Genomic DNA, 11,506 nt, shown 5'->3' on the forward strand with positions numbered 1-11,506 from the left:
AACAGCGAACATCTTTTGATCAAGTATCCGAGTTCGACAGAGGAAGGATAGTGGCTTACCGAGATTGTGGATTATCATACAGAGAAATCGCTAGTCGTGTTGGACGAAACCAAACAACTGTAATGCGGATATGTGACCGTTGGATGCAGGAGGGTACGACGGACCGACGTGGTCGATCGCATTCACCTCGGTGCACCACTGCACGTGCTGATAGGCAAATTGTGCGCATTGCAGTGACGGATCGCTCAGTGACATCCCGAACCATAGCACAGCACATTGCGTCTGTAACGCATCATCCAGTGTCTGCGCGTACCATTAGACGCTGTTTACAGCAGAGTGGTCTGTCCGCAAGACGTCCATTGCTTCGTCTACCATTGACACAGAACCACAGACGTCTCTGTCGCCAATGGTGTGATGACAGACGGATGTGGACGGCAGAATGGAATGACGTTGTCTTTACTGACGAGGCACCCTTCTGTCTGCAGCACCACGATGGTCGGATTCGAATGTGGAGACACCGTGGAGAGAGGATGCTGGACAGCTGCATTATGCACCGCCACACTGGTCTTGCACCGGGTATTATGGTATGGGGCGGTATTGGATATTACTCTCGCACGCCTCTAGTACGCATTGCCGGTACTTTAAATAGCCGGCGCTACATATCCGAGGTGCTGGAGCCAGTTGTCCTTCCTTACATTCAGGGCTCGGCCACAGCCATATTTCAACAGGATAATGCGCGACCACACGTGGCACGCATTGTCCAAAGGTTCTTCGTCAATAACCAGATTGAATTGCTTCCCTGGCCGGCTCGCTCTCCGGATCTTTCGCCGATAGAAAACATGTGGTCCATGGTTGCTCAACGAGTGACCCAGATTACATCCCCAGCTGCCACACCAGATGATCTTAGGCAACGTGTGGAAGCTGCTTGGGCTGCTGTACCCCAGGAACACATCCATCGTCTCTTTGACTCAATGCTGAGACGTGTGGCAGCGGTGATCTCCAACAATGGCGGCTACTCTGGCTACTGATTCTGGCAGGAACCACATGTCACAGACGTCTGTAAACGTAATCATTTGATACTTGGTCAACATGTTATCTACAAAATAAATCTTGTTGTGCTACCTCTTGTCTTTCTTGGTGTTGCATTTACGGTGGCCAGCAGTGTACATGATAAAACAGTAAAATAACGGTTCATGAATGCTCCATAGCTGCTTCCGACTTAAAACGTCTTTCTAATAAAAAATGTAACATTTTTCTTCGAAAGGAATATATTTTTTATAAGTAAGCTACAGTGAATGCAGTTCTTGCTCGAGATATATTATAATACCCACGAATGTGATCTTCTCACTGTCTCAATTGCTCGGGTAGGTTATCTGTAACCAGACTCATATTCTGCCTGTACAAACATGCCGAAACAAATGCTATCTTAGTCACAAAAAACATCTTTAAGAAAGTTAAGAAGAGTCCAAGTCGAGCTAATGGACTTTCAACAGTAAACAGTCCAAAATATACTTACACTGATCAGCCAGAACATTATGACCACCTACCTAATAGCTGGTATGTCCACCTTTGGCACGGGTGACAGCGGCGACACCTCATGGTATGTAGGCAATGAGGCCTTGGTATGTCGCTCGAGGCAGTTGGCATCACATTTGCACTTCCAAGTCACCTAATTCCGTGAATTCCTAGGAGGGGCCGATGAGCTCTGACGCCACGTTAAATCACATCCCACATGTGTTCGATCAGGTTTAGACCTGGCGAGTTACGGGGCCAGCACATCAGTTGGAACTCGCCACTGTGTTCCTCGAACCACGTCATCACACTCCTGGCCTTGTGACGTGCCACATTATCTTGTTTAAAGTGCCACTGCCATCGGGAAACATGATCGTCATGAACAGGTCTGCAACCAGCGTACGATACACCTTGGCCGCCACCGTGTCTTGCACGAACTCCACTGGACCTATGGATGGCCACGTGAAAGTTGTCCAGAGCATAATGAAGCCGCCGCAAGCTTGTCTCCGCCCCGCAGTACAGGTGTCAAGGTGCTGTTCCCTGGAAGACGACGGATTCGTTCCCTCCCTTCAGCATCATGAAGAAGGTATCGGGATTCATCAGACTATGAAACGCTCCGCTACTGCGCCAACGTCCAGTGTCGATGGTCACGTGCCAATTGCAGACACAGTTGCCGATATCGTGGTGTTAACATTGGCACATGCATGGTTCGTCGGCTGCGGAGGCCCATCGTTAGGGTTTAGAAATTCTTGTACTCTGCCCAACACTGAAGTCTGATGTTAGTTCCGCCACAGTTCCCCGCCTGTCCCGTTTTACCAGTTTGTCCAGCCTACGACATCCGACATCTGTAATGAGGGGTGACCGCCCAGCCCCCGACGTCTGGACGTGGTTTTACCTTGCTTTGCCACGTTTTGAAGACACTCACCACAGCACTCCTCGAACACCCGACAAGTCGTGCAGATTCCGAAATGGTCGTGCCGAGTCTTTGGGCCATCTCAATCTACCCTCTGTCAAACTGAGATAGATTGCGCGCCTTTCCTTTTCTCTACAAGGACCGCACGTTCACTGGTAGTACATGTACCGTGAGTGCGTCTTAGTCGCAGTTATTTATCGTCACGTGACGCTGCTATCGCCTGGACGGGTTTATATCAGTGGTAGTTCGGTGGTCATAATGTTCTGGCTGATCAGTGTATCAGTCGACGTTCGATGGCTTTGTCTCCATGGTTGTTTGCAGACAGATTCCCTTGGACTGGATCTGTAAACACTCGCAGAAAGAAACGATGAAAAACCATTTTATAAGTGTGTTTTGTTATAACTGTAACCTGAACATGGACCTGAAGGACTGAAATGCATTGTTGTTGTTGTTGTTGTGGTCTTCAGTCCTGAGACTGGTTTGATGCAGCTCTCCATGCTACTCTATCCTGTGCAAGCTTCATCAGCTCCCAGTATCTACTGGGAAGCAGTGTGCAGCAATAAAAAATGTATATTGGCAACTGATGGAGTAGGTATATGTTTATCACTATATTGTCTGACATATAATATGTGGCTTTGGATAAGCTTGCAGCTATAATGAGGGAAAAGAGAGTAGGCAGTAAAACAGCCGACGTATAAACTCATTGTATTTAAACCAAAAAGCATCGGTGGAAGTAGAGGAGGAGGAGGTAATAAGTAGAAAAACGAGGAAAAATCGTAAGACAAGGTTGTCGTCTGTCTCCTAATCTTTTCAATCTATACTTAGAAAATATGATTGACCACTGTCATCTAGATGACAAGGAGGTAAAAATAGAAGGAAGAAGACTCCGGTGTCTGAGGTTTGTAGACGACATGGTCCTCTTAGCAACAGGTCAAAAGCAACTACAGTATATAGTTGTTGCCGTTGAAGCAAAAGGAAAATTTATGGATTAAAAATAAATACAAAGGAAACAAAAGTAATGGCTCTGGGAGCAAATAAAAACGTAAAAATAATAATGAATGGAGAAGTATTAGAACATGTGTAAAGCTTTAAATACCTCGGAAGCAGGAGAGAAAGGGATTGAAAGAGCAGCACAGAGATTAAAACCAGAATAGCAAAGGTGAAAGTGGCATTTCATATGAAAGTGAGAATTCTCTGCAGCATTATGTACGAAGATTTAGGGAAAAGACTAACAAAGTGTTTTGTATGGAGTGTCCTCTTGTAGCGTGCTGAAACGTGGACACTGAGGAAGAAAGACAGAGCAAGGCTGGATGCTTTTGAAATGTGAACATAGGGGAGGAAAGGAAGACTAAGTTGGACGGTTAGAGTGTAAAATTAAGTACTGAGAAGAGCAGGAGATCAAATACAATTATTGAATGTAGTAAAAAGAAGGAAACAAAACCGGATTGAGAAGAGCAGACGACCAAGTAAAATTACTAGATGTAGACAAAAGAAGAAAACGGGCCTGGAATGGGCATTTATTAAGAATGAAGGAGGGTATTACAATAAAAATCTTAGAATGGTGTGCGGAACGAAAGAGGAGGCGAGGGAGGTAAGGATTTCAGATAATGAATTATGTGATGGACGGCAGCAGATACACCAGCATGAAGAAGCAATGGATCGCATGAAATGGAGGCGCAAAGGACCTGCTAATATAGTAGAAACTGATTCTGATACGATGAATGTATGACGTACTCACGGCCATACATGCATTAATTGCAGAAAGAGCAGTTTGAATGTGCAGACTTGTGGAATTACGCACTAAATCTGTATCACTTTAAAAACGTTTTGCGAAGCAAGGCATGAGAGTTTTCAATTCATACATAAGTAACGGTCCAACTAAATTGCCATTTGGGTTGTTGCATTGAGAGCAATCTCTGTTTATACGATTTGTCTTGTTACTGGCATTTCTAACTGAGATATAAAATTTTAGATATCAGAAGTAGTTGCGGAAGATCACTGCACTAGAATCGCCTTTTCTACCCACCTATTTTAAATGTAGATGGAGTCTCTTGCCTAGACAAAGTATGAGCAGCTCTTGTTAGTTTTATTATTCGATTCATAATTTATAAATTCCGTAAATGTTGGCGTATAGCCTGAGTGCTGAGATAGGCTCCGGGAGGGTGCATCAGTCACGGGAGACACTACCCCACCGCACTGGACATTGTTACTCGTGCTGGCGCCGGCGCTCGGCAGAACGACTCTACGGGACAACAGCCATTAATTGGGTGTCCTGCGTGGGTGGCCTAAGACGAAAGGGGAAAGAGAAATCCGTTGACGACGATTTTGGTGAGACAGCAGACTGCAGTCTCTCTATCCACTAATAGGAGCACGAGGGGAGCGTGACAAAACAAATAATGAAAGGCGTGCATTTCATTCTTATTCACTATGCACGACTTTCACATCTTATTCGTTTAGCAGTTCTTTCACAATTTTTCAATTACAGTGTGATACCTATATGGCTAGACAATTTTCAATAGCAGTATTACGCTGGTCAATGAGAGAGGATGAGCGCAGGATTTTTTCTTTATTTAGGAACCTAGTCTACATCTACATCTACATCTTTACTCCGCGAGCCACCTTACGGTGTGTGGCGGAGGGCACTTATTGTACCACTATCTGATCCCCCCTTCCCTGTTCCATTCACGAATTGTGCGTGGGAAGAACGACTGCTTGTAAGTCTCCGTATTTGCTCTAATTTCTCGGATCTTTTCGTTGTGATCATTACGCGAGATATATGTGGGCGGTAGTAATATGTTGCCCATCTCTTCCCGGAATGTGCTCTCTCGTAATTTCGATAATAAACCTCTCCGTATTGCGTAACGCCTTTCTTGAAGTGTCCGCCACTGGAGCTTGTTCAGCATCTCCGTAACGCTCTCGCGCTGACTAAATGTCCCCATGACGAATCTCGCTGCTTTTCGCTGGATCATGTCTATCTCCTCTATCAATCCAACCTGGTAAGGGTCCCATACTGATGAGCAATACTCAAGAATCGGACGAACAAGCGTTTTGTAAGCCACTTCTTTCGTCGATGAGTCACATTTTCTTAGAATTCTTCCTATGAATCTCAACCTGGCGCCTGCTTTTCCCACTATTTGTTTTATGTGATCATTCCACTTCAGATCGCTCCGGATAGTAACTCCTAAGTATTTTACGGTCGTTACCGCTTCCAATGATTTACCACCTATGGCATAATCGTACTGGAATGGATTTCTGCCCCTATGTATGCGCATTATATTACATTTATCTACGTTTAGGGAAAGCTGCCAGCTGTCGCACCATGCATTAATCCTCTGCAGGTCCTCCTGGAGTACGTACGACTCTTCTGATGTTGCTACTTTCTTGTAGACAACCGTGTCATCTGCAAATAGCCTCACGGAGCTACCGATGTTGTCAACTAAGTCATTTATGTATATTGTAAACAATAAAGGTCCTATCACGCTTCCCTGCGGTACTCCCGAAATTACCTCCACATCTGCAGATTTTGAACCGTTAAGAATGACATGTTGTGTTCTTTCTTCTAGGAAATCCTGAATCCAATCACAAACCTGGTCCGATATTCCGTAAGCTCGTATTTTTTTCACTAAACGTAAGTGCGGAACCGTATCAAATGCCTTCCTGAAGTCCAGGAATACGGCATCAATCTGCTCGCCAGTGTCTACGGCACTGTGAATTTCTTGGGCAAATAGGGCGAGCTGAGTTTCACATGATCTCTGTTTGCGGAATCCATGTTGGTTATGATGAAGGAGATTTGTATTATCTAAGAACGTCATAATACGAGAACACAAAACATGTTCCATTATTCTACAACAGATTGACGTAAGCGAAATAGGCCTATAATTATTCGCATCTGATTTATGAACCTTCTTGAAAATGGGAACGACCTGCGCTTTCTTCCAGTCGCTAGGTACTTTACGTTCTTCCAGCGATCTACGATAAATTGCTGATAGAAAGGGGGCAAGTTCTTTAGCATAATCACTGTAGAATCTTAAGGGTATCTCGTCTGGTCCGGATGCTTTTCCGCTACTAAGTGATAGCAGTTGTTTTTCAATTCCGATATCGTTTATTTCAATATTTTCCATTTTGGCGTCCGTGCGACGGCTGAAGTCAGGGACCGTGTTACGATTTTCCGCAGTGAATCAGTTTCGGAACACTGAATTCAGTATTTCTGCCTTTCTTCGGTCGTCCTCTGTTTCGGTGCCATCGTGGTCAACGAGTGACTGAATAGGGGATTTAGATCCGCTTACCGATTTTACATATGACCAAAACTTTTTAGGGTTCTTGTTTAGATTGTTTGCCAATGTTTTATGTTCGAATTCGTTGAATGCTTCTCTCATTGCTCTCTTTACGCTCTTTTTCGCTTCGTTGAGCTTTTCCTTATCAGCTATGATTCGACTACTCTTAAACCTATGATGAAGCTTTCTTTGTTTCCGTAGTACCTTTCGTACATGATTGTTATACCACGGTGGATCTTTCCCCTCGCTTTGGACCTTAGTCGGTACGAACTTATCTAAGGCGTACTGGACGATGTTTCTGAATTTTTTCCATTTTTGTTCCACATCCTCTTCCTCAGAAATGAACGTTTGATGGTGGTCACTCAGATATTCTGCGATTTGTGCCCTATCACTCTTGTTAAGCAAATATATTTTCCTTCCTTTCTTGGCATTTCTTATTACACTTGTAGTCATTGATGCAACCACTGACTTATGATCACTGATACCCTCTTCTACATTCACGGAGTCGAAAAGTTCCGGTCTATTTGTTGCTATGAGGTCTAAAACGTTAGCTTCACGAGTTGGTTCTCTAACTATCTGCTCGAAGTAATTCTCGGACAAGGCAGTCAGGATAATGTCAAGAGTCTCTGTCCCTGGCTCCAGTTCTGATTGTGTGACTATCCCATTCTATACCTGGTAGATTGAAGTCTCCCCCTATTACAATAGTATGATCACGAAACTTCTTCACGACGTTCTGCAGGTTCTCTCTGAGGCGCTCAACTACTACGGTTGCTGATGCAGGTGGTCTATAGAAGCATCCGACTATCATATCTGACCCACCTTTGATACTTAACTTAACCCAGATTATTTCACATTCGCATTCGCTAATAACTTCACTGGATATTATTGAATTCTTTACTGCTATAAATACTCCTCCACCATTGGCGTTTATCCTATCCTTGCGGTATATATTCCATTCTGTGTCTAGGATTTCGTTACTGTTCACTTCCGGTTTTAACCAACTTTCCGTTCCTAATACTATATGCGCACTATTTCCTTCAATAAGAGATACTAATTCAGGAACCTTGCCCTGGATACTCCTGCAGTTTACCAATATTACGTTAACTTTTCCTGTTTTTGGTCTCTGAGGACGGACGTTCTTTATCAACGATGATAATGTCCTCTCTGGTAAGCCGTCAGGTATTTTATCGTTTCGCCCAAGGGGGGGGGGGGGGTCCCTCTAACCTAAAAAACCCCCGTGTGCACGCCACACGTACTCTGCTACCCTAGTAGCTGCTTCCGGTGTGTAGTGCACGCCTGACCTGTCTAGGGGGGCCCTACAGTTCTCCACCCAATAACGGAGGTCGATGAATTTGCAACCATTATAGTCGCAGAGTCGTCTGAGCCTCTGGTTTAGACCCTCCACACGGCTCCAAACCAGAGGACCGCGATCGACTCTGGACACTATGCTGCAGATATTAAGCTCAGCTTGCACTCCGCGTGCGATGCTGGTTGTCTTCACCATATCAGCCAGCCGCCGGAAGGAACCAAGGATGGCCTCAGAACCCAAGCGGCAGGCGTCATTCGTTCCGACATGTGCTACTATCTGCAGCCGGTCACACCCAGTGCGTTCAATAGCTGCCGGAAGGGCCTCCTCCACATTACGGACGAGACCCCCCGGCAAGCACACCGAGTGCACACTGGCATTCTTCCCCGACCTACCCGCTATTTTCCTGAGGGGCTCCATAACCCGCCTAGCGTTGGAGCTCCCTATAACTAATAGGCCCGCCCTCTGTGACTGTCGGGACCTTGCCGGAGAATCGGCCACTGGCCCAACAGGCGAGGCATCCTGTGGTGGCTCGGAAACGATGTCATCACCACTAGGAAGCACCCCGTACCTGTTGGAAAGGGGTAAGGCAGCTGCCACGCGGCCAGATCCCACCTTCGCCTTTCGGCCAGGCACGCGCGAGCCCACCACTGTCCGCCATTCACCCTGGAGTGATGGCTGACCGGTAAGATGCTCACTGCCGGAAGACGCAGCGACATCAGGGGTTCCATGTGATTCCAAGGCCACCGAAGAAGGCATAGGTCTCACCACAGTTGCCCCAACGCCACTACGAGCCGACGCCTGCGCCTCGATCTCGATGAGCCTAACAGACAAAGCCTCCACCTGCCCCCGAAGAGTGGCCAATTCTCCTTGCGTCCGCTCACAACAACCACAGTCCCTACACATGACTATGTTTACCCTACCCTATACGGTGACAAATTCCCAAGATAATCTTCTGATGAGCTACTCTGATAATCAAGAAACACTCACTGAAATACGAGACGCGAAAACTACGCTAGGTTTTCCCAGAAAAACTATTTAAAAGCTAAGCGCAGCAAATAAGTACAAAAACGCTTTATACAAACAGTACTCGCTGCTGCTGGTGCTCTCGCTCTGGCTGTCACAAGACAACTGCTGATTCAAGTGACTAGTGGCTAACGGCCGCGAAACAAACAAAAGACGGTTTTAGGGCGCTTTCTGTTCTAAACGATCAAGAAAACACTAAGAAATCTAACACGAAAACTACGTGAAGTTTTATCAAGAACTGTTAGTTACTATGCAGAGCAGATAAACACAAATAGAATCCCTTCCTTAGTGGAAGGTCGTAAACAAAATGCAAAATAAACGCTTTATACAAACAGTACTCGCTGCTGCTGGTGCTCTCGCTCTGGCTGTCACAAGACAGCAGTCTTCCTGGAGAGGCCACGATGGCTTCCATTTTCCCTCGTTATCCTTGCTGTAGGGAGCATCTGGGACCAGTTTGAATGTTATGGAGTGGCCAGAGTTGTTCTCCTTCCTAGTCTCCTAGTCTCACAAGTTGTGGTACAAACGCTGAAGCTTAACTTCTCACTCACTTTTAACGCTGTAAAAGTAGCCTCCCTAACGAAACTCTCACCGTCTTCTGACGAATCACGAGCTATATTCCGGTTTTCAGGCGGCTAGCCATAAAGGCACCGTGTTTCACGGCAATCCCGTGGCCTTTGATTGGCCGCGTTAGGAGGGCGCCAATTCTCGCGATCCAACGCTCTCAGCTATCCTTTCGAGACGTGGTACCTCGTTCAGTTCTGTCCTGTTCCTGCTCGCTGGTGGAGGCTTAAAGTGGCGATGCTGATATCTGTGAGCATGTGTGTACTCAGTGAATGCCATCTTATTTGGTTATAATGTACTTAGAGCACAAGGGATCCATTAGTGAGAGAGTACTAATTTCCTTACGTTTCTCACACATTTTGTTACGAGCGCGAGGTGGGATATGGGCCATGTCAGTTTAAAGATTCTTGTCCTCAGAGTTGCAGTTTCACCTTCAGCATCTCTTCTTTAGTCTTTTTATTGTGATACAAACGTAGATTTAAGTTTCTAGACTGTAACTTCGCGAAATGGACTCGCGGGCCTTTGTGCTAGAACACAAGACCACGTGGCGAGCGGTTGGTCTTGCGTAGTGCTAACTCCATAGCAACTTCTTAGCCTTGCAGTGATTTTATTTTCTTCGCTTAAACGAGTGTTGCTATGACGGATATTCATGTGAGTTACCTGGTTTTTCGGTTCTAGGCGCTCCAGTCCGGAGCCGCGCTGCTGCTACGGTCGCAGGTTCGAATCCTGCCTCGGGCATGGATGTGTGTGATGTCCCTAGGTTAGTTAGGTTTAATTAGTTCTAAGTTATAGGGGAATAATGACCACAGCAGTTGAGTCCCATAGTGCTCAGAGCCATTTGAACCATTTTACCTGGTTTTCGGTGGGGAGGCCACTTTGGCACTTCCTTATTCCGGTGTTCATGCCTTACGCTGTTTATTCTACGGTGGAGTGGCCAATGCATGATGGCAGTTCCACTCTCTTCCACCAATGGGAGCGTATTCTTTTAGTCACAACGATCAGAACCCTCATTCATCTTTCGGCCACTCCTCTTTCTTCGCCATTGTGGGGAAGGCAGACTGCTGAATTAATCTTTCCTTCCTCCGGCAAAATTGTGTTCAATAGTATTTGTATGAGCGGAAATAACATTATTTTCTTTGTGTTTACACAAGTTCTCGTTTACGCCCTTTTTGTAATAAAGATGTCAAACTAATGTCTATCTCCATTCATCAATTCAATGAAACTCCTCTCCCACATAAAGAGAAGCTTGCAACCCCCAATTAACCCTTATGGTCAGAAAATTAATTAATCAATAAATGCTTTGCTTAGTCGGTCTCCGTAAGGTCGTGCGAATCTCACGCTTTTCTTTGTTGGGGCCGAGTTTGTTCTCGCAGACCCATTGCGACCACTGCACTCGCAGAACCGCTGATAATTAAATCAGTCTCCCCATCCGAATAAAGGAAAAGTTATCGCTCACTGCGAGTTATGAACAAAATTCCACTTGATGTGGTGAAAGTTGATTACCTTATCTAAGTAGGTGATAGAGAGTTTGAATTAAATAACTATCGCCTATTCACTAAATTTATTTGTTGAGGAATCTTTCCCCAATTTCCATAGAAAAGTATTTAAGACAAACAAGGCACCCCTTTCAATAATTTTTCGCTACCGACAAGTCTCGTTTCAAATAATGAAAGGAGAAGCTCTCTTCGTAGTTCCGATGCAAGCTATTTTCTAAGAGAAGGCCAAATTACTCTTCCAAGTTAGCGCCAGACTTTGGGTGACACAGACAAGCGGTTTCTCCCTCATTCTTTACCGTTCGTCTCCCTCTGGTCTTAACTGGTAATTTTCCATTCGAGTTTTTTCAGGAGGGGCGGTTAGGATTTCTCCTTCTTTGTACTCTATTGGACAGACACGAGAAATTAAGGTGGAGGGAGA

Source organism: Schistocerca americana, chromosome 1 (assembly GCF_021461395.2).
Source record: "Schistocerca americana isolate TAMUIC-IGC-003095 chromosome 1, iqSchAmer2.1, whole genome shotgun sequence".
Taxonomy (NCBI): Eukaryota; Metazoa; Arthropoda; class Insecta; order Orthoptera; family Acrididae; genus Schistocerca; species Schistocerca americana.